This window comes from Tenrec ecaudatus, chromosome 13, assembly GCF_050624435.1.
Source record: "Tenrec ecaudatus isolate mTenEca1 chromosome 13, mTenEca1.hap1, whole genome shotgun sequence".
Taxonomy (NCBI): domain Eukaryota; kingdom Metazoa; phylum Chordata; class Mammalia; order Afrosoricida; family Tenrecidae; genus Tenrec; species Tenrec ecaudatus.
The window spans coordinates 33,611,151-33,638,282 of NC_134542.1; the positions used below are offsets into that span (position 1 = coordinate 33,611,151).

General features: G+C 41.9%; 1 protein-coding gene across 1 annotated transcript in view; it reads right to left on the reverse strand.

Annotated features, from left to right (window-relative positions):
* Window positions 1–27,132, reverse strand: part of PARD3B (par-3 family cell polarity regulator beta) — a 1,162,664-nt gene that overhangs the window by 427,871 nt on the left and 707,661 nt on the right. The window lies entirely within an intron of this gene.

Genomic DNA, 27,132 nt, shown 5'->3' on the forward strand with positions numbered 1-27,132 from the left:
CCTTGTAATGGGCTCCCCCTTTCCACCCCACCTTCTCCCCACCCTCTCAGTAACACCACTCTTACCACTGGTCCTGAAGGGGTCATCTGTTCTGGATTCCCTGTGTTTCCAGTTCCTATCTGTACTAGTCTGTATTCTTTGCTCTAGCCAGATTTATAAGGTAGAACTGGGATCAAGATAGTAGGGGGGAGGAAGCATTTAGGAACTAGAGGAAAGTTGTATGTTTCATCGTTGCTACACTGCACCATGACTAGCTCGTCTCCTCCCCGCAACCTCGGTAAGGAGATGTCCAGTTGCCTACTGATGGGCTTTGGGTCCCCACTCCACACTCCCCCTCATTCACACTGGGTATGTTTTTTTGTTGTTGTTCTTTGATGCCTGATACCTGATCCTTTCAACATCTCATGATCACCCAGGCTGGTGTGCTTCTTCCATGTAGGCTTTGTTGCTTCTGAGCTAGATGACTGCTTGTTTATCCTCAAGCCTTTAAGACCCCAGACACTGTATCTTTTGATAGCTGGGCACCATCAGTTTTCTTTACCACTTTTGCCTATGCACCCATTTGTCTTCAGTGATCTTATCAGGGAGGTGAACACAAGATGATATGATTATTTTGTTCTTTTAATGCCTGATAACTGATCCCAACTGATCACCTCATGATCACACAGGCTGGTGTGCTTCTTCTATAAGCTACATGGTCATTTGTTTAGCACCAAGTATTTAAGACCATGGATGCTATATCTATTGATAGCTGGGAACATAATTTTCAATATTCGTGAAATGTCTTTGTGATCACCCTGTCCCTTCAGAAAAATCTATCAGCATTTACACCTTTGTATCAAGTACAAAAATACAAAACAAACAATAACCAAGAAAAGACAATCACCAAAACCTTCGGAGAGGAACTCTCTGCTGTAGATTTAACTGGTTCAGTAGATCCCCTCAGGTGCTTTCATCAGCTATATCCATGACAGCCTAATGATCCCCATGAGACCAAGACATGTGTGTTACTAAGAAAGCCTGCGGAAGCCATCCTCTGACTGCAGAGGCATGTTCAAATATTGTGATTAAAAAAATAAAAGTCACGCAGGCATAAACTGTAGCCCTAATGAGACCACTGCCATGGAGCTGATTCTGACTCCCAGGCAGCCTAATGCAGGACTCTGCAGGTCCAGACTCACTTTCCTCCCACGGAGCGGGTGATGGATAGCAATTCTGACCTTCACTAATGCTTAAGCCGTGGCTCCATCAGGGCTCTTTAAAAATTTGCGCAGTTACAATACATAGATCTCCCCATTCCTGCTTCCTCCTCCTTCCTATGTGATCCGTTTGCTTTCTAAGTAAATGCACTCACTATATAGCTGTGACTTTCCTATGGTGACGTAGTTTAACGTCTTGTTCAGACTTTCCGTTGCCTTTCCGTTTGGGAGTTAGGATACCATGGTGGGTCAAATGCTATTTTTCCCAAGTTTCAAAACACTGACAATGAAATCTAAAGCACAGATTAAAAGTGTGAAAAATGATGGTGACGACAGCAGCAAATAACCATGAATACTTATAACACTCAAGTCTGTCCTCCGCCCTTTGCTTCATTATTTGGTTCATTTAGATAATGGTTCTTTTAAACTTCACAATGATCTAGAATGAGAAATACTCTTATTATTCTTACTTTACAGATAAAGAAACTAAGGCACAACACGTTGAACCTCGGAGTCTTAAGCGCGCCATCATATTTGTGATCGGAGTCAAAGAAGAGGTGTAATCTGAGCATTCTTAAGGATAATCGGTAGTGCGAGCTAATTACAAGAAAACACTGGATAAACAATTCTGGAAATTCATGATAATTTTTATTTTAATACATCCTATTAATAAAAATCTGTCTGTGGTGACCAATGTTAGCATGTTCAGAAATTTAGAGTTTTAATGGGTTCAGATTAAAATATTCACCCAAACTTCACAAATGGATTTCATCTGCCCAAGGAAGAATTCTGACTTGGATACTTACTAGTGATGTACCTCAATACCCTCATATATAAAATAATGGTGATATTGCTTACATGTGTGAGTATATGTATTTAGATGACAACATAGTATTTAATGATATTAGCTATTATTAGATTAGTGAGAAATTAAGCAGAAAGGCAGAAGGACAAGATGGTTAGTAATGAGGTAAATGAAGATCAAGGATTGCCTTCATTATGGGTTACAACTGAATATAAAGAAAACCCAAATCCTCACAACTAGATCAATAGGCGACATCATGATAGACTGAGCAAACACTGAGTTGTCAAGGATTTCCTCTCGCTTGGATTCGCAATCAATGCTCATGGAAGCAGCGGGCAGCTATCAAGTGACACGCTGTATTGGGTAAATCTGCTGCATGATACCTTTCTTAAGTGTTGAAGTGCCAGAATGCTATTTTGGGGACTAAGGCATGCCTGACCCAAGCTAGGGTATTTTTGATTGCATGTAAAAGTTGAATATTGACTAAGGAAGACTGAAAAAGAATCAGTACACTTGAATTATGGTCCTGGCAAAGCATATTGAAAATGCCACGGAGTGCCGAGAGAACACACACATCCGTTTTGGAAATGTGCTGCCAGAATGTTCACTAGAGGCAGGGATGGCAAGACTGGATGTCAAAGACATCGGATATGTGGTCAGAAGAAAAGTCCCCGGGGAAGGAAATCATACTTGGTAAGGGAAAGGGGCACTGACAAAGAAGACAGCTTTGACAAGATGGGCCGGTACAGTGGCTGCAACGAACGGAAGAACAAGTGTGAGCAAGCTGCAGGACCGCGGTACTGAGGGTGGCCTTGGGCTGGAAGGAACTGCACAGCACCTAAGAACAAAGTGGCTGGAGGATGAATGTCAGCCCAGCCGGGCAATTTACTAAGCCGCCCGCCCCCACTTCCACCGACTCTTGTTTCCGTGTTGAAAATAGAGACAAAAACAATATACTAGATAATATAGGAACTCAGTGTTTTAAAATAAGGGCAAGTATTTAACATAGTGTCAGGCACAACAGTCTAAAGTTTTTATAAAAACTTAACTAAAAAAATAAAGAAAACACTTGATCGGTGGAAGCTGTGAGAGTGAGGAAGGAGGTAAACTGGAGGATGGTGACATGCTCAGGGGTAGAAGTTGCTTGAGCTCCTAGGAGAGTCGGGAGACAGTGATGGAGGGTGGTCGGTGCTTCAGGAGGCACATTCGGTGCTTTCACACGTCATCTCATGGACTCATAGCTAATACCTTTGGCCAATTTACCTGGTCCCTAGTTCATCTTATAGTGGGAAAATGACTCACTAAGGAATCCTGGTGGTAAATGGGATTAGCATTGGGTGGGTAGGGCCAAGATCTGTGGTTCAAATCTACCAGACCTGAGGGGGATGGTGAGCCAATCTGCCCCTATACAGATGTACATTTAATTTAACCCTATTAAATGTCAATAGCAGTGGATTTGGTTCTGAAGGAAATACAGTAATTACACATGGTCTTAATGGATGGATTTATTCTGAAAATGGGATTTGTATAAAGGGAAGCTATTTTGTTGTGGATGATCTACCTTTGCATTTCTTCGGTTTATTTATTTTCACAAATATATCTCAGGAAATTAAGCCAATTTAAATATTTAAATTCCCCAGTCACATTAATTTTAACATGGCATCTCTTTAACATCTTTGCTGAATACTCTCTATTATTCCTAGCAGGAATACTTATTATTTTAATCGACAATTTGAAATTCTGCACAAGATGAACATAAGCTATTTTTAAAAAACGGTGTTGGAAACTCAAATGGGTGACAGGCATAAAAATTAGAGGTCTTCTCCAAAATATTCCCCAACACAGATGCCTATCTTTAGGACAGAAGACAGATGCAAAAACATAATAGAAAAGAGAGAGAACTGTAATGACTTAATTAATAGAATACATTTTATTTCAAAGGTTAAATTGGGAACAATCATCTTTTATATACATGCTTAGTGCTGAGAAGCAATTTAAATAACAGCAGCAAATGAGAAAATGAGGTAAAATTACATACACCACAAGGTTGTTTTCTTTCTTTTTTTTTAAATGACAAGTGTTATAATTAATACCCAACATCCTTTATAAGTTACTTTACCTTAGAGCTACTCTGAGGGTATCTTTGGGGGCTCGAGAGCAATTCGCATAGCTTCACTGAGTAATATTTAGCTAACACAGCCACTGGAAGAGTGACGGTGGAAGTCATGTGTGTGTCTTAACACAAAGGGCTCGGTGACAAGAGAGGAGAGACAGCAGTGAGCCGGACCTGGGGATGGAGGATCTTCAGTTCCAAAGCAGTAAAGTTACCGAAAGGATCAGGCAAGAGTGTTGATAGGGCAAGCGTTAGCTTTTTCAGGATCTGCTGGGAATTTTAAAAAACATTTCTTGACTCTTTTACATACGCGTGCTTATCTTTCTGCTTTACCAGCATCCTAGCAATACACGTTCTTTATCGTCTTAGTTGAAGAAATAACAAAGTAAATGCTTTGAGTTGTTCTGATGATACACTTCACAGATAGGTTTATTGCAACCATTACAATACTTAGATGGCACCAGGGACCAGGTGTCCGTGAGCTGGGTCCCACTCATGGTGAACCGCCTCTCTCTCCCGATGTCCAGGTGGCTTCCTTTGCTTGGCTGTGGTGCTGATCATTTGACAGTAGAGTGTCAGAGCGTTCTTCCGAAACGCCTGGGGGTGGATTCAAACTGCTAATCTTTGACGCAATAGCCGGGTACTTTATGATCGATATCCCCCAGGGGCTCCGGCTTAGATAACAGAATATTTATACGAACCTCATGGTTCCTGGCACTCAAAGAAGATCAATGGACTCTGTTTGATTTAAGTGCAGTAAGATGCTAAATAAACAGCAGAACAGGACACTCTGGCTTGGAGGGGTTTCATTTTCGGCTGGGTCCTCTGAGCAACACAGCATTCTAGTTAATCCTCATCACTGCTAGTCAGTGCTGAGGGCACGGCAAAAACACCAAAAACTATAGGTAAGCACCAGGTGTCTTTTGACTCTATAGAAGACAGGTTCACGGTTAGAACTGAGAAAAACAGTTTACACACACATGTGCGTGCGCATTCATACATATGAAAAAGGCTGTGTAAAATAGGGTATTGTGAAAACTTGTTAGTGACAAACATTAAAGTGCATATCAGACTCACATGAACTGGCTTCTCAGTAGGATACATGTGTATTAATACAGTGATCGCTTAAAGCGTTTTATTCTTCTGTCAAGCCTTCTTAAACACTTCAAATGTCTTCCCACTAGGGGGAAAACAATCCCCTTGCTTACTGATAGCATTTGATACGCATTCTCTAACATAAGCGACTATTAGGGACCGCATTCACTTAATAAAAATTTGAAGAACAGTGGCAGATTTGGTGAGTTAATGGGCCCCATATGCTCTTCTGATGTTGACAGAAGATGGTATATCGCTAACATGCCCAACTCTCTTCAGATAAAAATTGCCATCATCTACAGTTATTCCGTCTGAAAATGCCAGCACTGTCATAAACGGAAAATATGCAAATGTGTTCAGATGTCCCCTATTTCAGACGGCGATACGTTGATGTGGAGCAGCACTGGAAAACAGAGTACAATGCTTAGTCTCAGTTTGCTTTGTTTGTCTTACATATATTATTGTGCTTTAGATGAAAACTTACACAGAAAATTCCTTTTTCGTTCCACAATTTATACATAAATTGTTCTAGGCCACTGGTTGCTCTTCCTGCAACGTGCCAGCAATCTTTCCATCTCTGGCTGGCCTTCCTCTTTCCACCCCTCCAAGTGTTCCTGCCTCTCCTCCTTTTCACCATTGCCCTGGGGTAAATTCTGTCCTTCCTTCTGTGAGGGCTGATCCGTCAAAGGAACACAGTCACCACGGTTCCTTCCAAGCTAGAAGGGTGGTAGACTCAGGGTCAAAGATTATGGAACTGATGCTTCTTCATTTAATTTTTGATTTCTGTATCTTTGATAAAACGAAGACTGACATTTTGAAGGTGATATTTGACACAATAAAACAACGAGTTTTAATAAGGCCAGAACGAGTCTTCTTTGGGTAATTCCCTAGGAGATTAAATATCAAGTCTTAATTCCATAATGATTATTACACTTGTTTCTAAGAGTTGTTCCTTCAGAATTTAAGGAAAAAAGAGATGTAGTTGCCAATATTAAGAATCAAATGTCCTCTCTTTTAGCAGATCAGTTTCTCTACCACTGATGGATTCCAGGATTTCTAAGGAATACAAACGTGTTTCCGTTGTGAATTCAGTCAATGCCCTTCGTAGTCACCACGAACTGTTGGTGCATTAATTTATACGGTTTTCTCCTGTTGATGACTACTTGGTGTGCTGCTTCTCCGCAGGGAGACGTTTTTTTGAGTTTTTCTCAATGTTCATTTTCATTTGTGGAAAAACTCTTCCATCTCTGAAAAGAAAAAAAAACTAAAACAAAAACAAAACCGGGTTTTTGCTGGAAATGAGCTGAAGAGTGGGCCCAAGATGATGGCGCAAATGTTCACCTCCCCATCACTGGCAGCAGCCTTCCCCCAAAGTGCATGTTCCACCTGGACGGGCTGCTGCTCTGACAATAAGCTAGTCGGAACTCAAGCAGAAATTGCTTCTCGTGCAGTACATATCATCCGGGTGACCAGGGTGGAGAGGAAAGGTCCACTCCCATGTCACTTATAGGCTCACAGCTCTTTCAATCAGCTCTTCAAAATGCCTTTGGCTTCTTTCGAATCCCTGTTGCTGTGGGTTGCCATCAAGTAAGCCCTGGCTCATAGCGACCCAATGCACATGACAAACGAGGCCCGTGCCCGGACCATTTGCACAGTCATTGCTCTTGGAGCCCATTACTGTAGCACTGCGTCAATCCATCTTGTTGGGGGCTCTGCATTCTCAGGATCCCTCCTTTCCCTGGGACTGGCCCCTCAGAATAGCATGCTTAAAGTCCAGGAGACACAGTCTCACCATCCTCAATTCCAATGTGCATGTAGCTACACTTCTTTTAAGACATTTGTTCATTTTCCTGGACGTTCAAGTAGCCAACACCATGATTCAAAGGCATCAAATCTTTCCCAGTCTTTCCTGGGCACTGTCTTTGTGAAGCTCAGGAGACCTCAGGTCTGAGGGCAGGAAAATAAAGTAAGTCTCATACGGCCTGAGAGCATTGTCTCTAGTTCATCTGGGAAAAAATGAAATGATTCCTTTAAATGGATTCATTTGCTTTTAATCCATTCACTCAACACAGTCTTGCTCCAAAGGATCAGGGAGTCTAAGGAGAAGATAAAACCGCATGGCAGATTTGATATAATGTCATGTTATGATTAGTAAAATGAAAATAGTAAGAGGCTACTTTGGTCACAGGTAGGTTGTATGGATCTAAGGACTTGAGATAAATACAAGTTTTAGGTAAATGAGCACTTGAATCAATTGCCCGAGGAGAAGCAAAAATAACTTTTAGCACTTGGAACACTTTTTAAGTCAGGGTAAGGACAGAGTATGAAAAAAGTGCAAGAACGCAAGTTTTGATAGACCATATGTACATATGACCATGTGTACATATGATGACCATGTGTACATATGAAGACCATGTGTACATATGAAGGTTGCAGCATCTGCCCGGGGCAATGTTCAGGAGGGGCAGACATGGAGGGGCATGAGCTGAGTAGTGATATGTGGACGGCATTGCAAGGAATGAAACTGATCAAAATGTATATGACTTGTTGAGTATAAAATTGTCAAACCTCCACCCAGTTCACAATAAAAAGTCTTGAAAGTTGCCATCTTTTCTAAATACCTTTCCTTTCTTTTCCTTCCAAGCTGTGCTTCTATACCACAGTAATGTGTAAGTATCCAACATTTGTGTGTGTCTGTCCCATACTAAATTGTAAGCACCTTGAGGAGGGGATATGTCTTGTTTTTCAAACCTTTTAGAGGCGCTCTGGTGGCAGAGTGCTTAGGCTTGGGGCTACTAACTGCAGTTCAAAATCCCCAGCCATTCTCAAGGAGACAGACAAGGCTTTCAACTCCTGGAAAGAGTCAAAGTCTTGAAAACCCACCAGGCAGTTCGACCCTGTGCTGTAGGGTCACTGAGTTGGCATTGACTTGATGGCAGTGAGTGAGTGAGCACCTTCTAGATCCTGGTGAATGTCTGTCACGGGAGTGAATGAATGCAGTACATGTAGAGGCAGGAGGGGAAGCAGCAATTCTGCTATCTCCACTCAGCAACAGTTTGCACACCAATGTATGGGACACATGCTCCTTGTGGCACACATGTGTTTCTATGAGTGGTGTAGCATAAGTGTGTATAAACATTGTACAGTTCTTCTGGTGCAGTGTGCAGATAAGTTCCTGGCAACGACAGGGAAGGGCAAGAAGACTGGTGTCTGTGTGATGTGACAAACCTGGCTTGGGCTCCCCAGAATTGAAATGAAGGCCTAAATAAAGATCCAAACATGGCAGACCATCTGAGATGCACATCAAAGCACTTATCTTTCGAGTAGCGAATGGTCTAAATGCAGTGAGGGGGAATGCTTGTTGGCTAAACACACCTCACTGTAGTTCCCTAATCCACAAGTCATACGTGGCTGATCACTGCGCTTTCGTTCTTGCTATTGATTGTCTGGCTTTTGGGTACTAATCATACTGTTGTCCTTCACAAGATAATGACACTTGAAATTACAGTTCCCTGTTTATAGAAAATATCATATTCCATTTCTAAAAACTCTGAACACTCTGCGGTACAAAGAACTCGCCTTTCAATACACAAATGCCATGAATTACAAAGCAATAAAATAGAGTAAGTACATCTGCAGAAACCCTCTGAAAACTTTTAAAAAGTAGTTTTACTACACACTAATTTTAATAAATATAAAAATATTTATCATATGTGCAAACTATGACAGACATCAATACATTATGTATCAACCACTGGTTAAAGAAAACTAGATTATTTAACTTTTCAAGCCACGGGAATATTTTACTTCAATTTCATTGCTGTTGCTACTTGTTCAGCTACAACCATAATTCTGATTTTCCACCAATTATTCCTGATTTACTGTATAACATTATCTCAAATTTGTCTCCAAATGATGTTGTTTTTATCTTTCATTAAATTATACTGCATTTTTGCCAAATAACTTTTCTGTGTCTACTGAAGCAATTATTAGGCTTTTATTTTTCATTCTAGCATGTGAATTATGTTGATTGAATTAAAATATTACACCAACCTTGAATTCATGAGGTCAATATTTCACAGGGGCATGATATATATATATGCAATGGGTTGGGTTCAATTTGTTATTAAATTTTTTTTAAAGAATGTATCTACTCATGACTAATATCAGGTTGAACTTTTCGTTTTGTTCTGATGGTCTAATTTTGGGATCAGGGTGATGTCAGCTTCGTGGAAACAGTTGTAGAACTATTCATTTCCCTCTAAATAGCTGAAGGAGAATCTGTAGAATTGCTATTATTTATTACTTTCAATTGCTTAGAGAGGCAATTGCAGTTACATGATGAAATTATTGCCTTCCATGGGAAAAACCCAAATTTGAGCCTTAATTGTAAACTAACGTAATTATTTAGTATGGCTCTTCTATTCACAGTCTTAATAACTCTCACAAAATGGCTGGGTGGGAACATGCAAACAAAATGCGTAAAACCTTACTGAAGGGGTTGGCCAGGTATACCCACTAGATATAAAATGAGCTATCTCATAAGCAGGAACAGAGATTCTCAAGGACATTAACAAACATGAGCCAGGAGTGGAGCACAGGACTTGGAAATCCATGTGGAAAGATGGTATGGCTCCAAAGACCATGGGACATAGCAGCAGGCTTCCCAGACTATACAATGAATAAAGTCCAAGGCCTATGGACAGGGGGCTGCTCGGCAAAGTGGGGTATGCTTTGGGCATTTATCAGCACCAAAGTAGCTTTGTATCACTTGCATGCCTAGGGCAGAGGGCAAGGGGGTCACACACGGCTGAGAGGCTGTGGGTCAGAGAGAGGCATGTGTACAAGTATGGCTAGAAAAGGGCACTACGGACAAAAGAACTGTATCCTTAATATTTCTGATCCCGAATCTTAACTTGTTGATTTTCCTACTAAACCTCATAATGGAGAGTACCTGTGTGTAGCTACTGCAATGGATTTTCATGCCAGTAGAGAAGCAGAGTGCCATGGGAGGGATGGTTGGTATCAGAGTGAAAGGTTGAAAGATGGAGGCATGTTTATCCATTGCCCCAGAGGACTCATTCTTGGGTCAATGTGTATTCTCCTTCTCCCTTGTGAAGTCAGATAAGACTTCCACACCAGTTTTGCACCAATGCAGCTCATGCGCAGCCACTGCTCAATGGTCAGAGGAAGCACGCATGTTTGTATGACGCTGAGCTGGGTTCAGTGTAACTCACAGACTAAGATGGTCTAGAAGAATGGCCTGCCGACATACTGTAGCTCTGAAAATCAGCCAATAAATCCATAGATCACAGTAGTCCAAACTGCAATTGATGTTGTGGATGGCTGAGTGCTACACAATTTCCATGCAGCCTCTGTCTTCCTAAAATCTGTTTTAATCAGTTATTGATGGAGGATATTGAAACCTTCAGCTGCAGTCCTGAATTTGTCCTTCTCTCCTTGTCCGTCTATGAGTTTTTGCCTCCTTTCTTTGAAGCTCCGTGACCAAGTGCATAAACATTTTATATTATTATACCCTTAAGGATGAATTTACCTTGTTGGGTGCTCACCATCTTTGTAATCCTATAGATATTTTGGCATCATTTGGGGACATGGTTAAATTAGTTGGGAGGCGTTAACTCTTCTGAGCTTTGTTTTGAAAGTTCTTAAGTGGCACCACCGCAGCATTTGTTCTGATTCGACCCACTCCAGAGGCATCACTTTGTGTTAGGATCTTAGGACTGCCCCACAAAATAGCACAAGCTCGGCGAACATAGAAATGCATTCTCTCAGAGTTCTAGAGGACAGCTGTCCAAAGCAAGGCGTGGGCCATGTGATTCACTCTGATTTCTCAGGGAGCAAAGCAGTCCATGTCATTTCTCCTAGTTTCTGGTGCATCTAGCAATTGTTCGCATTTTTAAAACTTCCCGTTGCATCGGCCTCCACCATCACGTGGCTATTCTCCCGTCCCCATTTCAACTTTTTCATTAGGGGAAAAGTCATATAGGATTAGGAAGCGCTCTCCTCCATGATGATCTGATGCTAAGTACCGTATGTACTTGTGTATAAGCCGAGTTTTTCAGCACATTTTTAATGCAGTTTTTGTGGTAAAATTAGGTGCCTCAGCTGATACTCGGGTCAGCTTCCACTCGAGTATATACGGTAATGACATTCTGCTTCCAAACAAGGTTGCACACAGGTACAGGGGTTATGAACTCAATCTGTCTTTTAGGGGAAACAATTCCATACATACTGTTCCTTCTAAATTTTTTATCCAGTGTCCTGACGATGGTGGGTCTTTTTTTTTCTTTCTAATTTTACTAGTAGATTCATCAGCATTCCTGTCTTGATCCGTATGAACTCTAAACACTGTTCCCGTGGGCCCCTTTGGCAAGTCTTTCCTCGACCTTGGTCGTTTCCTCATCTGCATGCTCCGGTCAGTGCTGTGCACACTGCTCTTGGGAGACGCTGGAGTCTTCTCTCCACACAGACATCTCGTCTCTGGTGCTCTGCTGGCACGCTTTCATTCGCTGTGGTTGCTCTGGACTGCAAGCTCTTTCCTCATCTCAGGGCGTGAAAAAGGTGTTATTAATGTTATAATAACTTTGTGACATGATATTATTTCTTCAGAATGAGCTGAAAACTAATCAATTGAAAACCTCTCTGAATAAATCTTTAAACCATTATTTTTCATGCATGTTTCTTAACCCATTCCTGGTAACTGCAACCTTCAAAATCACTGAACCAATGGTCCTCAGGTCACCAATGGTCCTCAGGTCACTTGAGTAGCTACCATCCAGAATGGAATGAATAGAGTAGCAAGCTAAGAAAGGGCCCACTACCTGAGGATACACTCTTGCCTGTTTCTCTTTTCAACAAGAATACTATGAAATTGTTGCTGGGAACATGCATTTTCTTTTAAGTTTAATTTTGTAATATATACAGCCACAAGGACAATGCCTTCGAGCTGGGAGACAGACAGGAACCACCCATGCCTAGTAAAGGGTGTTCCTCTGTTCTGACATTATACATGCTATCTTCATGTGAAGTTCAATGTTTCCCTAAACAAAATTTTCTTATCTGACAATACGACTTTCATCAACCTATGGCTGGACTTTTACAATAACCTCCAACTTGCTCTTGATTTGTCTTCATTCCTCAACACTACTTTGAATTGTATGTGCCCAATCTCAGTTACAACCAACTCCACTGTCATTAAGACCATTCTGATTCCCAGTGACCCTATTGGACAAAACAGAGCAGCCGCCTTGGGTTTCTGAGGTTGTAAATCTTTATAGGGGCAAACTGTCCCATCTTTCTCCAGTGGCTTAATTGGTGAGTTCAAATTGTTGACCTTGTCATTTGAAGCCCAACACATGACCCACTATGCCACCAGAACTCTGGCATTTCAATGAACCCATGCCATACCTAATTTTTATCCTTTTTCTAACCTCCTCCAAACCTTCACTAATATTCTCCTTAAGCCGGTATTCAAGGTTTGAACCCATTTACTTTTCCTCACATAGGTCCTCTGTGTACCTTTTACTGTAACTCCATGGCCTGAATCTTGGTGTCTGGAGCTCCATGGCCTGAATCTTGGTGTCTGGAGTTCCATGGCCTGAATCTTGGTGTCTGGAGCTCCATGGCCTGAATCTTGGTGTCTGGATTGTGGTAAATTCCACATGCATGTGGGCCTAACTGGCTGCATCCTCTTTTTAGAACAGTCTCCTCATTTCCTTCTAGCCCAGGATATTAACCACTTTCTACTCCATGTTATGTTTCTTTATGAACAACTTCATTGAAGGCAGAGTTTGTGTTTTCTTCAATTGTTCATGGTGAGTAAGTGCGGTTTTACCAAGTGTGTTGACTAGACAAACAAATCCAGGGACAATCATGTTTGTCTAGGAAGAAGCTTCATATCAGAATAATTGTATATTAAGCAAACATCACAGCCCAGTCCAGACGAAGTCCATAATTCTGATATTAGCCCATATATGCATTAGCAGTCTATACATTTCCCTTCACACTCAGGTAAAATACCCAATGATGCCAAATGCAGAATGATCACAGGCTAGTGGGTGGAGATTCTTGAGAATCCAGTCGTGGTGGAAGCATCTCAGCATTGGTGTGGGGCTCCACGTGGCTTTCTGTCTCTACAGCTCTGGCTGCCATCAGCCCAGCTCCATGTGGCTTGTCAACAGGAATGTGTAGCAGAGAGTGTGTCCCACCACCAGGGAGGCAGAAAGGAGTTTCCAGAATCCTCAGAAGGTCATCCCCACAAGGCGGGATCAATCAGGTTGTGACCTGATTGACAAGCTAAACTCCACCCCTTTGCAGAAGTTGACAGGAGATTACTTAACTGCTACATCAAGATTATAAAACAATGGTTATATGTTTATTTTAACTGTGACACGGGTGAGACTCAGTCGACAAAACTTATCTTGTGGGGCGTATTCTTTGGATCTACTAGGCTTGAAATATTTTTACTACTCTGACTCAGAGAACTCCCATGATGCTACTGCCCATGCAAATGATTTGTATTTGTCAGCAAGTAGCTGATAATGATTTAAACCTAGAAAAAAAGAACATAGGCAAACTTCTGGGTCATACAACAAACAACCCCTATTCATTATTAACCAATGAAAAAACCCACTTCTGATTTCATTTTTATAATGCATATATCCAAGTTATCTACTAATTTTTGCATTAACAGATGAAAGAAAACGAATGCTTATTACCAACTGACCATGTATTAGAAATCATGCTAAGTATTTTAGCCTGCTATCTCATTTGATCACTCCACAATCTCTCTGTGTATGAAGCACTATCTTCATTTTATAGAAGACAACACTGAAGCTAGCAAGTGACATAGCTGAGATCTGATAGGCTTCCAACTTCAGAGTATGTGTCGCTTGTTCTTTCTGAGCATACAAGGCAAGGCTTCCCTAAAGGTTTCGTCATCGATAACTATGCATTTCTAGGGCTAGTTACCACTACCTTATAAAGTGGAATTCAATACAAAACTATGTAAAAAAAAGCACACGTGGCGACTGTTGCTACTCTCAGAGATAAGACACAATAATGTCATAGATTTTAGTTGAGATTTTGTGTCGCCTACTCCTGAAAGAAATGAAATAATAAGAGGTACCAACTATTTAATGGTGTCAGAGTCATCAAAGAGAGAGAAAGAAAACTCTAAGCAACATCAGAAAGAACTGATTGATTGCGCATTGGAATGAAGCAGCAGAAGGATTCATGGATGAATCCGCAGTGTGTGGTCTGTGTGACAAGAGAGGCTATTAATAAAAAGAAAGCTGACAGAGGTAGGAGAGAAGAAGGTCAATAGCCTAGATGTACTAGCAGCACCACTGAGTACCCTGCGACTTAAACTCCTTTAACAAATGCCTCTCCCTCACCCATCCATCTCATGCAATGCAACCTACGAAGCATTGACTTTTTTTTTTTTTTAAGCAGCCACACTGAGTTATTGCTGGCTCATCAAGTGTGCAGTCAACTAAAACCCTGAGGTCCTTTCTGTATTAACTGCTGTTAAGCCAGGTGTTCTTTATTCAACAAACACATCGGAAGGGCCAATAATGTGTCAGACACTAGCTTGGGTGAGGGGATGCAATTGTAGGAGTGAGCAAGGGAGTTCATGATTCCTGCCCCTGCAGGTGGATCTAGCACAAGTAATATCAAACTGATCGAAGTGAAGTGAGAGCGGTGTGAGCAACCCTACCTGGCCAAAGTTATTGTCATCCGCCACCCTGACAGATGTAATCACCCTTGTCTAATGGTTGAGATTCTGCACTCTCTCTGCAACACAATGGATTGTTTCCAATGTCACTTCTAGTTTCAGCTGCCATTGTTACTCTTATCAGAAGACCTTCATTTCCCTGATGGGTCTGGGTGAGAAGGTAAGAGGAAGACACTCATTGTATTTCAGCTGTGAGTGGCAGTGAACAGGGTCACTTGTGATTGCTAGGCTGCTGGGTATATGAGTCACTACAGAAGCAGCAGGGGTGGGGTGGGGGTGGGGGGCAATCTCACAACCACCAAGAAAGAAGAACCAGGAGTGGACCTTGAGACCCCTATACAGTGAACCTCCTTGATCTAAGAGACAGCTGTGACACCAGAACAGCAGCAACACTGGAACTAGAGTCCAGAATATGACAGTGTCATCCAGAGCCTAGAGAGTAAGTAAAGTTTGGTGCTGTGGGACAATAGGCTGGTTTGCAGAGTAGGATGTCTCTGGACACTTAATTAGGGAGCTAAATTTGCTGACCCACAGAGCTGGAACGGAGGAGTGCCTTTGGCTTGAGGCTTACAGTGGAGTGGGATAACCTCGGGGCACTTATTGGCAACTCTAAAAGAGCTTTGTAACCTTGCCAGAGCAGAATAGAGATCAGGACAGGAGGCTGAGAGCTAGAGAGTGGCCTGCCTGTGGCGACAGCAGGGAGAAAGTCTTCTGATTAAATAACTGTACCCTGAGCATTTCTCAACTGAATTGAAAATGTTTAACCTCCCCAAAAAACCTCATCACAGTGAACCTCAACTGTGCATTCTGTGTGGCCATGGAAATGCATTATCTATAGAAGTAGATAACTGGCCACAGAAGTAGCATGTCATGGGAGAGATACTCTTTATGGTGTGCTTTTCACAAAGAAATCAGTATTAAAAAATTGAAACAAACAAATCTTGATCGGTACTATATTACTCAGATGGTAATCTCTTGCTTAAAACCTATCAATCACATGTAGCATAAAATCCAAAGGCTTCCTGTGGCCTCCAGTCCCTTCCTGGTCCAGCCCCTGATGGAATGTCCAACCCCATTCTGCACAGCTCACTACCCTGCCCAATGTACGTTACCCTTCTAGCCCCACCTCCTTGTCATTCTCCAGTGGCCCAAGGGTGCCCTTCTTTTCTCTGCCAGTAGTGCTCTTCTTCCAGGAAACCACAAAGCACCCCTTCACTCAGGTCTCCACCAATGTCACTTCCTTCTGTGGGTATATGAGTCACTTCAGAAGCAGCAGCTTCTCTTGGTCACCATAACAAAAGCCAGGCCTGCCAGCCTCAGCCCTCTTTCCTATGTATGCCCGCCTCCTGCTTCCCTTTTATCACAGGACCAATCACTGCCTGGCATCTTCCCTTGGGAACATAAGCTCCAGGTGGAGACGGGCTCTGTTTTAGTCACAGTTGTGTCGGCAGGGCCTAGAACAGTGGCTGGCACATAGTAGGGGCTCCACTGTTTGTTGGGTGAAAGATGGATGAACAGGTAATCTTCGAAGTAGAAATCTAAGAAAACTAAACCAACTTGAGGGATTGCACCTTTGTGGAGATGTATAGGGAAAGGTGAACTGAGAAATATGAAGGCCCAAAGGTAGGTCATACAGGTGAACTGCAAAGACCTTGTGTATGTCTGGAGTGCTCAGTACGTGGGACAGAGATCAGGTGGAAGAGAAAGGCAGGGCGCAGTTATGCAGGAGCTGGATAACCACATAATGCGTTTTGTCTACATCCTCGGGGCAGTGGGAGGCAGCTGTTAAGGGATTTTCTTCAAGGAAGTGACATGATCAGATTTGTGTTTTAAAAAGCTCACCCAGGCTGCAGCGTGGGGAATGAATTTGAATGGGAGGCAAGACAGGAAGAAGTTAGTTTTTCTTTTTTCTTTTTCAAGTCAAGTACACTAATTTACACTTATCCCTCTTAAATTTAATCTTCGGAATGTTAGCTCATCGGGTCTTCCTGTTGGGATCTTTTTGGATCCTGATCCTGTCACCCAATGCATTAACTAACCCACCAAGCTGTGTATAACCTACAGATCTGGCAAGGCAGTCGGCTATATCGAAGTCATGTGCAGGCTCAGGTGATGAAAAATCACCCCAGTTTTATGCCGTTTCTGCATGTGCTTATGAGAGACTCAGCACGAAACACTTTTTTCTCACTCTAAAGTTGACTCGCCAGTCCAGAACTGAACTGTCACCCTAGAGACCAGTAAGCCAAGCTACCCGTGATTTTCACGCAGATTTCCCCTCGAGCAAATGGGCCTTACACTAAGATGCCAACCCATTTTATTCTTGCATGAATTAATTTTGGCACCTAGTCCCTGGCTGGGGATTGTATAGCTGCTTCTGTTCTTGGCTACAATTCGTGGTATCAAAAGAGTTCTCTACTGGCATGAATTGGAGTATATAATACTGTCTCTATTTCTGCCCAGAATCCACTATCCTCGGTTTAATATGCACATGGTGTAAAACCAGGGCTACTAGTGTGTAATAGATTTTGAAAAGTTGTCATGAAGGCTCATTGTTTATTAGAGGATATTAACTTTGGAGTTTATGGGCTGTCTCTCCAACTCAGCACACACAGACATTCATTGAAATGGGATGCAGAAAGTTCTCCACACACTCTCTTGCACTGATCTGGTATTTTATACCAGCCTGGTAGATGAGCTCATTTCAATGAGGCTTTTTTTTTTTTGCAGAACAGGCAATTTCCACACAAAAAGACCCGGTCTTTTTGGAAGATGATAATGTATTGGGGTATATTAAGTATCATGAGCAAGACTGGGCTAATGGAAAGCATTAATAGAAAGAAATAGACAGTTACTGGACCAAGAGTCCAAAGTGACCTCAAAGCCAGCAACTTCTGACTCATTCTGCTTCCACCAGGGACACTCTGGTGGCAAGATCCATGGGCCAGAAAAACAAGGCACCACTTCATGCCAGTCCGCTCCCCGCTTTTGTGCTCAATAAACATGCTTGCTAGAAATATTTTTTAAATTAACTTTAAGTTATTTGGCTGGGGCATATTACTTTTATTAGAGGCTGTTTTGTTGTTGTTGTTTTGTTTTTTAATAGCACAAGCTGTACATAATCAGACATTCTCACAAACTGGTCAAGTAATCCCCCAATGCAAACTAGTTCCAAATGTAAGGATATTTTTAATAACAGTTTAAATGTACCAAAGAATAAAGCTAATGTTTCTGGGATATTTTTCTGCATGTTTATAATTTTCCAATTTTGACTTTTCTATTTTTTTCTTTCAGCTTTACAGTCAGTATGTGAGGGAGCTTCAAGATACTGGAAAAGCGATCTGTCAGTCCCCTTTCCCACCATGTCTTTGATGCCCCGTTCTCTGTGTGTGTGTGTGTGTGTGTGTGTGTGTGTGTGTGTGTGTGAAAAGAAACGAGTTCTTTTCTCTCCAGGATCAGATCTTTGAAGTGGTTCTCAACCTTCCTCACGCCACGACCCTATAATACAGTTCCTCATATTGTGCTGACCCCCCAACCATAAAATTATTTTTGTTGCTACTTCATAACTGTAATTTTGCTACTGTTCTGAATCAGGCAACCCCTGTGAAAGGGTTGTTCGACCCATAAAGGGGTGGCGACCCACAGGTTGAGAACCCCTGCTTTAGGACATATGACTAAACAGATGTGGATCCTTGTCATTTCAACCAACGGCATGTTTTCAACACTTTCCGACAGAAAGCAGCCATGGCTTTAGGGTAATTAGGAAGAAAAGACAAAACAGTTAGCTGGTATGATTTCCCTTTATAGCTGAGCCCTGGTGGTGTAGTGGATACCGCCTTGGCCTCCGAATCTCAAGGTCAGTGGTTCAAAACCACCAGGCCCTCTCAAGGAAAAAGTTGGGGCTTTCTATTGCTGCCAAGAGTTACAGAAATGACCCGATGGGAGTGAGTTAATTAAACAGTGTTCCTCCACTGGATTCTGCAATTGTACAATGGTATCGTTCACTCCAGGCAAGTCTGACTTCTGAGCCTCTCTCCCAGCCCGGGGCTCCGGGAGGGTTGAGCTGCTCACCACAAGGGCAGCAATCTGAACCCACCGCCTCTTTGGAACCACCAGCCATTCCAGGGCAGACCAATGAGGCGTCCTGCTCCTGGACAGATTTATCGTTTGGGAAACCCGCAGGGGCAGTCTACTCGGTCCCATAGAGTCACTGTGAGTCAGAATTAATACACTGGCAGTGAAGGTTTGTGTTCTGGTCCTCGCCTCTTATCCCTTTCCTGCTGGTTCCATCATTTTACCAAAACATGATTGGAATCATAGTCTCTAAAGTCGAATGTCTCAAAGAACTGAAAAAACAAGCTCCGCCCAGGGCACGCAGGGCGCTCTTTGTGCTTTGGCACCGTGTCCTGCCCTGCAGCTCACAACCTGAGGGGCTAGCTATGACCGACACATGGTGTCTAGCTGACCTTGGTCGCTTGCAGCCCTGTTTCTCCCTCTGACCAGCGACCTTCTGGCCAGAAGGTCCCTCATGCCTTGTGGCAGTCCTGGACAATGAGATGGAGAGGCTGTTTGGCTAGGCAGCGTGCCGAGACAATTTGGGGTTTCTTCCTGTAAAGGGGATGTTATTGCACATCTTTCTGTCTTCTGCCCATTTTAATTTATTTATTTTCCCCTGAAACATGGATACAGTTGCTGAAGATACAGCAGCCATCTGGAGACTTGGAAGTAACAAATATGAGGAACAAAAGCCAGGGAGCCTGGAACGGCAGAGTGGAGAAACAGAAGGAGCCTGGGTCTCTGTTGGTTTCACAGAGCCATTTAATTGGCCCCATTCCACTTTCGTGCTACGAAATCTCTGCCTTTCACACCATTGTTAGGAAGATTCGGCAAGCATTTCAGAGGAATGCATCCCTGTCTAATTACATTTAACTTTGCATGTTGACCCGAAAAGTGTTTAATATTAATCAACATAGCATTACACCCCCCACAAATATTCTCATACTTTAATCATTCCTCCATTCAATGAAGTCAGCTGATATCTCTTGCATATCTTTCCTAATCCTTGTTTCCTTTGCTCAATTAAATTTCTTTCTAACAAGGACATGATGACTTGGTTGTTTTTATTTCATGCTATATTGATGTTATTTTAATATTACCAATGGATACAGTCTCATTGTAAATTGGATTTATTTTGGTAGTATAATTTGAAGTTTACAGGAATATAGGAAAAAAACAATATAAAATTATCCACACAACTGCCACTAAGAGAAAAATGGCATCGACATTTTGCTTAGTTTACGTCTAGCCATATATGTATCGATGTTGCTATTGTCCGGTGCCATAGGCCAGTTCCTGTGCAGAAAAGCAAGCACACTGCCCGGGCCTGCTCCAGCCTCACAAGTGTGCGTGTGCTGAATCCATCCATCTCATCCAGTGCCTTCCTCTTTCCTGTTGCCCCTGGACATCACCGAGCCTGATGTCCTTCTCCAGGGCCTGTCCTCTTGGAACAGCATGCCCAGAATATGCAAGCTTGAATGATTCTAACTGGTTATAGATGCCAAATAGACATATATATAGGTAAATATATACTATATCAGAGTCCCAGTGACACCGTGGCTCATACACAGGGCTGCCAACCTCAGGACCAGCAGTTTGAGGCACCCAGTCACTCTGTGAGAGAAAGATAAGGCTTTTTGCTCCCAGAATGATTTACAGCCTCGGAAACTCTAAGGAAGAGTTCTTTTCTGTCCTATCGGATTCCTATGAGGCAGAATCAATGTGATGTCTGTGGGTGGGGGCGCCCATAGAGCTGTGTCATCACCTCAGTGCTGTGGCTTCTGGGGCCTCTGCTGCCGCCACGTCATGTACGGATCTCAGACACCTTTTCTGAATGGCGCTTCATCCCTTATGGTCAAGGGACTCTTTGATCTAATTTCTGAGCTATCTTACAATTTACTCAGTGAAATGGCAAAACATATCCATTTCCTCAATTGGAGTTTCCCAAATCCTGTTTATATGGCCCCACCTGATCATGCTGTAATGATTATGGATAGAAGAATCTTACCAAGAAGTTTCACTTCGCTGCAAGTAGGAACTCATAAGATTTGCCAGCACCTAGGCATGTCTGTGTGCAACTGGACACACACATGCACACGCATATTTAATACCCTCTTGGCTTCAACTGAAACCATCGTGAACATGTTCATGCCATTAAGTCGTCTGAACATTTTTACTGGTTGCAGAATAGTATGTTGGTTGATATGCTATAATTCTACTAGCCCTCTAACTGCTGAAAAATTGAGTTTACTATACTAAAAATATTTCCCTTCATATCTTGATCAAATCTTTGGTTTTCTTAATAGAATTGTTTCTGGAAATTTAATTATGCTTAAAATATCATGTTAAATGGCCTCTCACACTTACTGCATTACCTAGTAGTAAAGGAATGCCAACTTAAAAATTCAATAACTGGGACAGCTATTTCAGCTTTTGCCAGTATTTGCCAAAATCCTGTTTCTAGTTCGTTTTTTAAAAAAATCAATTTATTGTGGGTTGGTACAGTTCTTATCACGAGCCACACATAAATCCATTGTGTCAAGCACATTTGTACACTTGTTGCCATCATCATTCTCAAACATTTTCTTTCTACTTGAGCCCTTGGTATCAGCTCATTCTCCCCCTCCCTCCCTTCTAGTTCCTTAATTATTTGTGAACTTCGATAGAATTCATTCTTAGGGGCTTGAATTTCTTCCTCTGATCATATGCTTTCCCAGTTTTATATTAAAGTATCTATTTTCTAATAGCATATAAAAGATCATTTTATATAGTCATGCTCTATATAATGTCTATTTAGGTGATATCTAACGATATATATGCGAATGGCTCCCACAGTTTATAAATGAGTTCAGAAATTCTGATTGGTGAATGGGATATAGCAAATGCAACAGCTTCCTACATATAAGTCTATATTCTATGTGGATTATACATACAAAATGATTGTGGTGCCAGGTATGTAACCAACAGTATAGTATATTGTGTTAGGCAGGGTTCTCTAAAGAAACAAATCCAGGACATATGAATATATATATACACACATATATATGTATATGTGTGTATGAACATATAGACACACACACATATGTTTATGTATATATAGGACAAAGGAATATTAGTCCACACAGCAGTACAGAGGGCTCAGTTCAACTTACTTCCTTGGAACAGTTAATATAATGGAAGTCTTTCAACTCCTGAGGGCTGCTGGGTCCAAGGTCAAAGAAGCAGACAGCGGAGTCTTCTTCCTGCAATGCAGGCAGAGTCTCCCCACATGCTGAAAACAGCAGGGCAGGTCACCAACAGTCAACAGCTCAGGAGCTCAGTGAAGCAGGTGTAGACAGGATACTGAACTCAAGCAAAGCAAGACGACAGGATCCACCAGCCTAAAACTCAAGTGATATACACACCAACAGCGTGGCAAAGCAGGTCTCAAAGGAACCTCAGGCTCTAGAGACACATCCACAAGTTGGCTTGACCCACAGGTAGGTAGTGTAGTTCACCAACTGAGGCAGAGACCTAGCTAAAGCAGTTGTATGCTGGTCCAATCACCAGAGAGCAAGAGAAAGAGGAGTGGGCCTTGCCAAGTCATTTATCTCTTTACCCTCCTATCAAACTGCAACCTGATTAACCCCACATGTTCCTATTGGCCAGATTGACACGATAAACCTACCTATCACATATATACACATTCATTTCTCCTATGTCATCTATCCTTATAGATTGACAAATGAAACTCAGTTTTATGAGGGGGTACCAAAAAAAGAGGAGCGGGAGTTTTTCCCCTAAAGCTATGCATTTGAAGTTTTTTATAAAACAATCTTATAACTTTCAAAGTATTCTCCATTATGCTTTTTGTCAAATCTGTGATTCTATTCTTGGAAACATTTTAAAACTCATCTGTTTGGAGAGCTGACAGCATCTCCTCATTTTTTTTCTTCACCTCTTCTATGACATGAAATCGCTGTCCTTTCATGTCCCTCTGCATTTGTAGAAACAAAAAGAAGTGGCACGGAGTCAGGTGAGTAAGGTGTGGGGGGCATTTCCCAAAAACTGGTGCTCTGAGATGCTGCATGAGCAGGTGCATTGTTGCGGCAGCAAAACCAGTTTCCAGTCTGCTACAAATCAGGCCTGTTTTGTCAAACACTGTTGTTACCTCATCTTTTCTGAAGCTCTAACAGAAAGCTTGATTGACATTATGACCTGGTGGAACAAACTCAAAATACAAGTTGACACATTTTTGTCCTTTAGGGAAGTTGACAGATGTCCAGAATAAGATTTATCATCAATCGACATTCCACCTTTTTTTGACAGGAAAAAAACATGTGTACACATAAGTTTTTCCCACACCGCTATCCTTGTAAGCTGTGTTCAACATCACAACAGTTTTTGCAGCATTTTTCTGAGCATGAAGCAAAATTTCATAACCACACAATGTTCTCTTAAATCAGCCATCACAAAAAACAAGGTTAGAGTGAAACTGCTTTTATGAAAAAATTCACTGTGACCAGAGAGAACCTTCCCAAGGGACGCCACTGGGTGCACTAACTCAGAGCGAGTTGCTCAATGCTTGCCTAGCAGGAAGAATGAATATTATGATAGCTCTACTCCACACTGAGCAATTTTGGTTTTGGGGGGTACCCCTTGTATACAAAAAATGAAGATGACTACATAAGATCAGAAAATGGAGGATGACTACATCATTGCATGCTGCCAAGTGACACCATGACATAGCTGCCCAGCCACTGAGATAATGACCTTAGTCATTGCTCTAGCCTCTTACCTCAGCATTTGTGACCACCAGATGTATGCCATTAAGGTGTGACTACATGTCTTACTATGGTCATAAATATGAACTACTGGCTAGCAAGATGGTTGATAAATGAAGAGTAGGCACATAACCTACAAATATATGACTCGATGGCCATACTAAACACCTATGTTACTGGCTTATATATATTCTGTACTGTACTTGCTGTCTAACAAGTTAACTGTGCAATGGTATATGCTTCAACTCGCAAGCCGCAGCTTCATTAAACATCTCTAAGTGTTTTTCTCATGATTTTCTAAAGGTATCTCCTGGATGTGCTTAGAAAAGCACATTGATGGCAGATTGAACAACTGTTTAAACCTATCACCTTCATTTTAACGATAGCAAATTCCCAACCTGTTAGTGACAATGTGTATCCATTATTATTTTTCCCATTAGTGGGGTAGATCTTTAGACTGACCTGTCTTGAGAAATTCTTCCCTGAATAATTTTGGGAGCACATTTTCACTATAACATTTCCAAACTGTGATTAGGGGGCTTGGAAGAACACTGGCCATGTACTTGTCTGCTAACTGAAAGGTTGATGGTTCAAACCCAACATCCTCTCTATGCAAGAAAAAAGTGACGGTCTCTCTCAGAAAGATTTGAAAAATTCACTCCCTTTAGATTCACTCTGACTCTTAGTGGCCCTGTGTAGAGCTTCAGAAGGTTATAAATCTTTACAGGAGCAAATACCCTTACTTTTCTCATTGCAAGATCACCTGCTTAGAATGAACCCCTGACTCTGTGGTTAGCAGTCAAACCCTAATCTCACAGTGCCACCATTGGGTTCATCAAGATTTACAGGGGCCCCGACTCACTGCCATCAAGTCACTCCCAACTCATACTGGCCATGGCAGACAACTGACCATGGAGGACAGAGTAGAGCTGCGCCCTAGGGGTTCTGAGAGTAAACCTTTACAGGAGCAGGTAGCCTGACCTTTCCCCTGTGGAGCAGAGGGTGGGTTTGAACCACCGACTTTGTGGTTAACAGGCAAGTACTTACCCACAGTGCCACCACCATGCTCATAAGGATTTTCACCCTTGGAAACTCTATGGGACAATTCTACCCTATAGTATAGGGTCAATATGAGTCAAAATCATCTCAACAGCAAGGCTTCATTTGTTTGCTTAATTATGGCTTTATCTCGGGTAATCTCTTCAGGTTAATGTTGGTCTTAGTTATTATTTTGTATTTTAAAAGGGATAGAAATGCAGTTCTCTAAAAGGTTAATTCAGTTAGTCCTGCTATGAGTTAAGCCATGCATCTATATACATCGAGCGTCTGTGCTCCACATGACACACATCGAGCAAAGGACCTAAAGCTTCCTCAGTCCCCTTCGCAAGAGGAGACTACAGACGAGGAGCGCACTTGCATCACGAGGCTCTTTGATTAAACCTAAATACAAAAATTGCTTTGTGGATAAAAATTTGCATAAATTAAGAGGCAGTAATAAATGAGCCTTACTAAGAATATAAACCGTGTAGATTATTTTCCATTTGTTGTGAACCAATTGTATTCTTTGACTCACTCTCTATATGTTGGTACCTCTTTGGAATATTTGGCATCTCATCTAATACACCGTGACCCCAAGGTGAGCAAAATATCGAAATATTCAGCTTATACTGTATTTGCTGCAACTGACATGCAACTAAATTGCTGTATACTAATGTAACTCAATTTCATGTTGCTGCAGGTAAAAGCAAGCAGTGCAGGCATGCTTTGAATATAATTCCCACGGCACTGAGCGGATGCGCAGACATTGCTGTTCGTGAGCAACCAGATTTCTCGGAAATGGGATCCGTAAGTAAGGAGCTCACCATTAGTTTCTGACTAAAGAGATTTTTATCTCAACTTTACCCAAACCCACGAACAAAATGGAAAAAACTTCTCTTGAATTAAAATTAAGTAATGAAAAAAATAAAAATACATGTTTGTAGAGCTATCAAAAACAACGACAGGAAGGTAGGGGAGAATAAAAAGACAGAAAAGAATGTCCAGGGAGTGCAGACTGGGAGGGGCCACAATTTGATCTAATTAATACTTCCGTGCAGTGTAAGTGAAATCACATGATCTAAATCAATTATGTCAAGTGATTGCCTAATTTATTCATAGATTCCTCCAATTAGGAAATAAAGCCCACAGCTCTTTTCTTCTGAGTCTTAAACAACCACTTCCACTCTTTCTTTAAGTGACTCTATTGAAATTGAGACCCTTGGCCCTCTATATCCCCTATGTCTTTTCCTAGCAGATTCGTCCTTATGAATCCTGCTAAATCTCCTTCTTGCGCAAACTCGCTTGGGTAAGTGAATGTGCATATCGGATGATAAATTACGCCCTTCTAAATCATCTTTATTATTATTCTATTGTGCTACCCCAATCAAATGTTTATTTGTGCTTTAACCCACCTATCATTTGTTTGCACTTTTTATTCATTGACTCATTAAACTCTGACATGGGGAAGGCGAACCAGCCTCCTTAGTAAGAACTTCCACAAAGTTCTCCAGATCAATGGGGCTTCGGAGTGTGCAGCCAGCTTGCTTCCACAACACCCACGCAGTCATCCTTTACTTTGGACTTGTCGGGGTCTTTTCCCCCTGAGGGGGTTATCGTCTGATTAGAGTAGTGGGGTGGATCCCACTCAGCACCTACCCAGAGGGGTGTGCAATTCTGGGCTCAACTTAATGGTACCTGTGGCTAATTGCTCTGGAGGTTGAGAGAAAGAGCTAGAAGAAACTGCTGCCTCCTGGAGAAAGCAAGAAATAATTTACATGTGGCAGAAGAGGGACTGGGTCTTCTATTTTGGAGTTAGGACAAAGAAATACACAGCCCAACTTGAAACAAAACAGAGAACAATCTAGAGTGCAAGCACCAAAATGAAGTGGACAGATGCTCACATCCTAAGCAAACTACCCATCTGGTAGGGTATCTTCCACTGTCCATGTCCTTAAAGCCTGATTGCATCATCAGTGAATTGCCCGTGGAATTGCTATGCGAAAAACAGTGCATGGCCAACACCAGCTGCTACTAAAATGGGCTATCAGAACTAGACAAAGTCTTGCTTCACAACCTTCAGTATGTAGATGACAACCTCACTTGGCGAAATGGATGAAGATCAAGGACGTCAGCCTTCAGTATGGATTGCCAATCAATGTAAAGAAGACCAGATTTCTCACAACTGGGCTAATAGATACCATCATGGTAAATGGAAAAAGGATTGAAGTTGCTGGGATCCACAGTCAATGCTCATGGAAGCAGCAGTCGAGAAATCAAACACTGGGCACTGGGCAAGCCTGATGCATAAG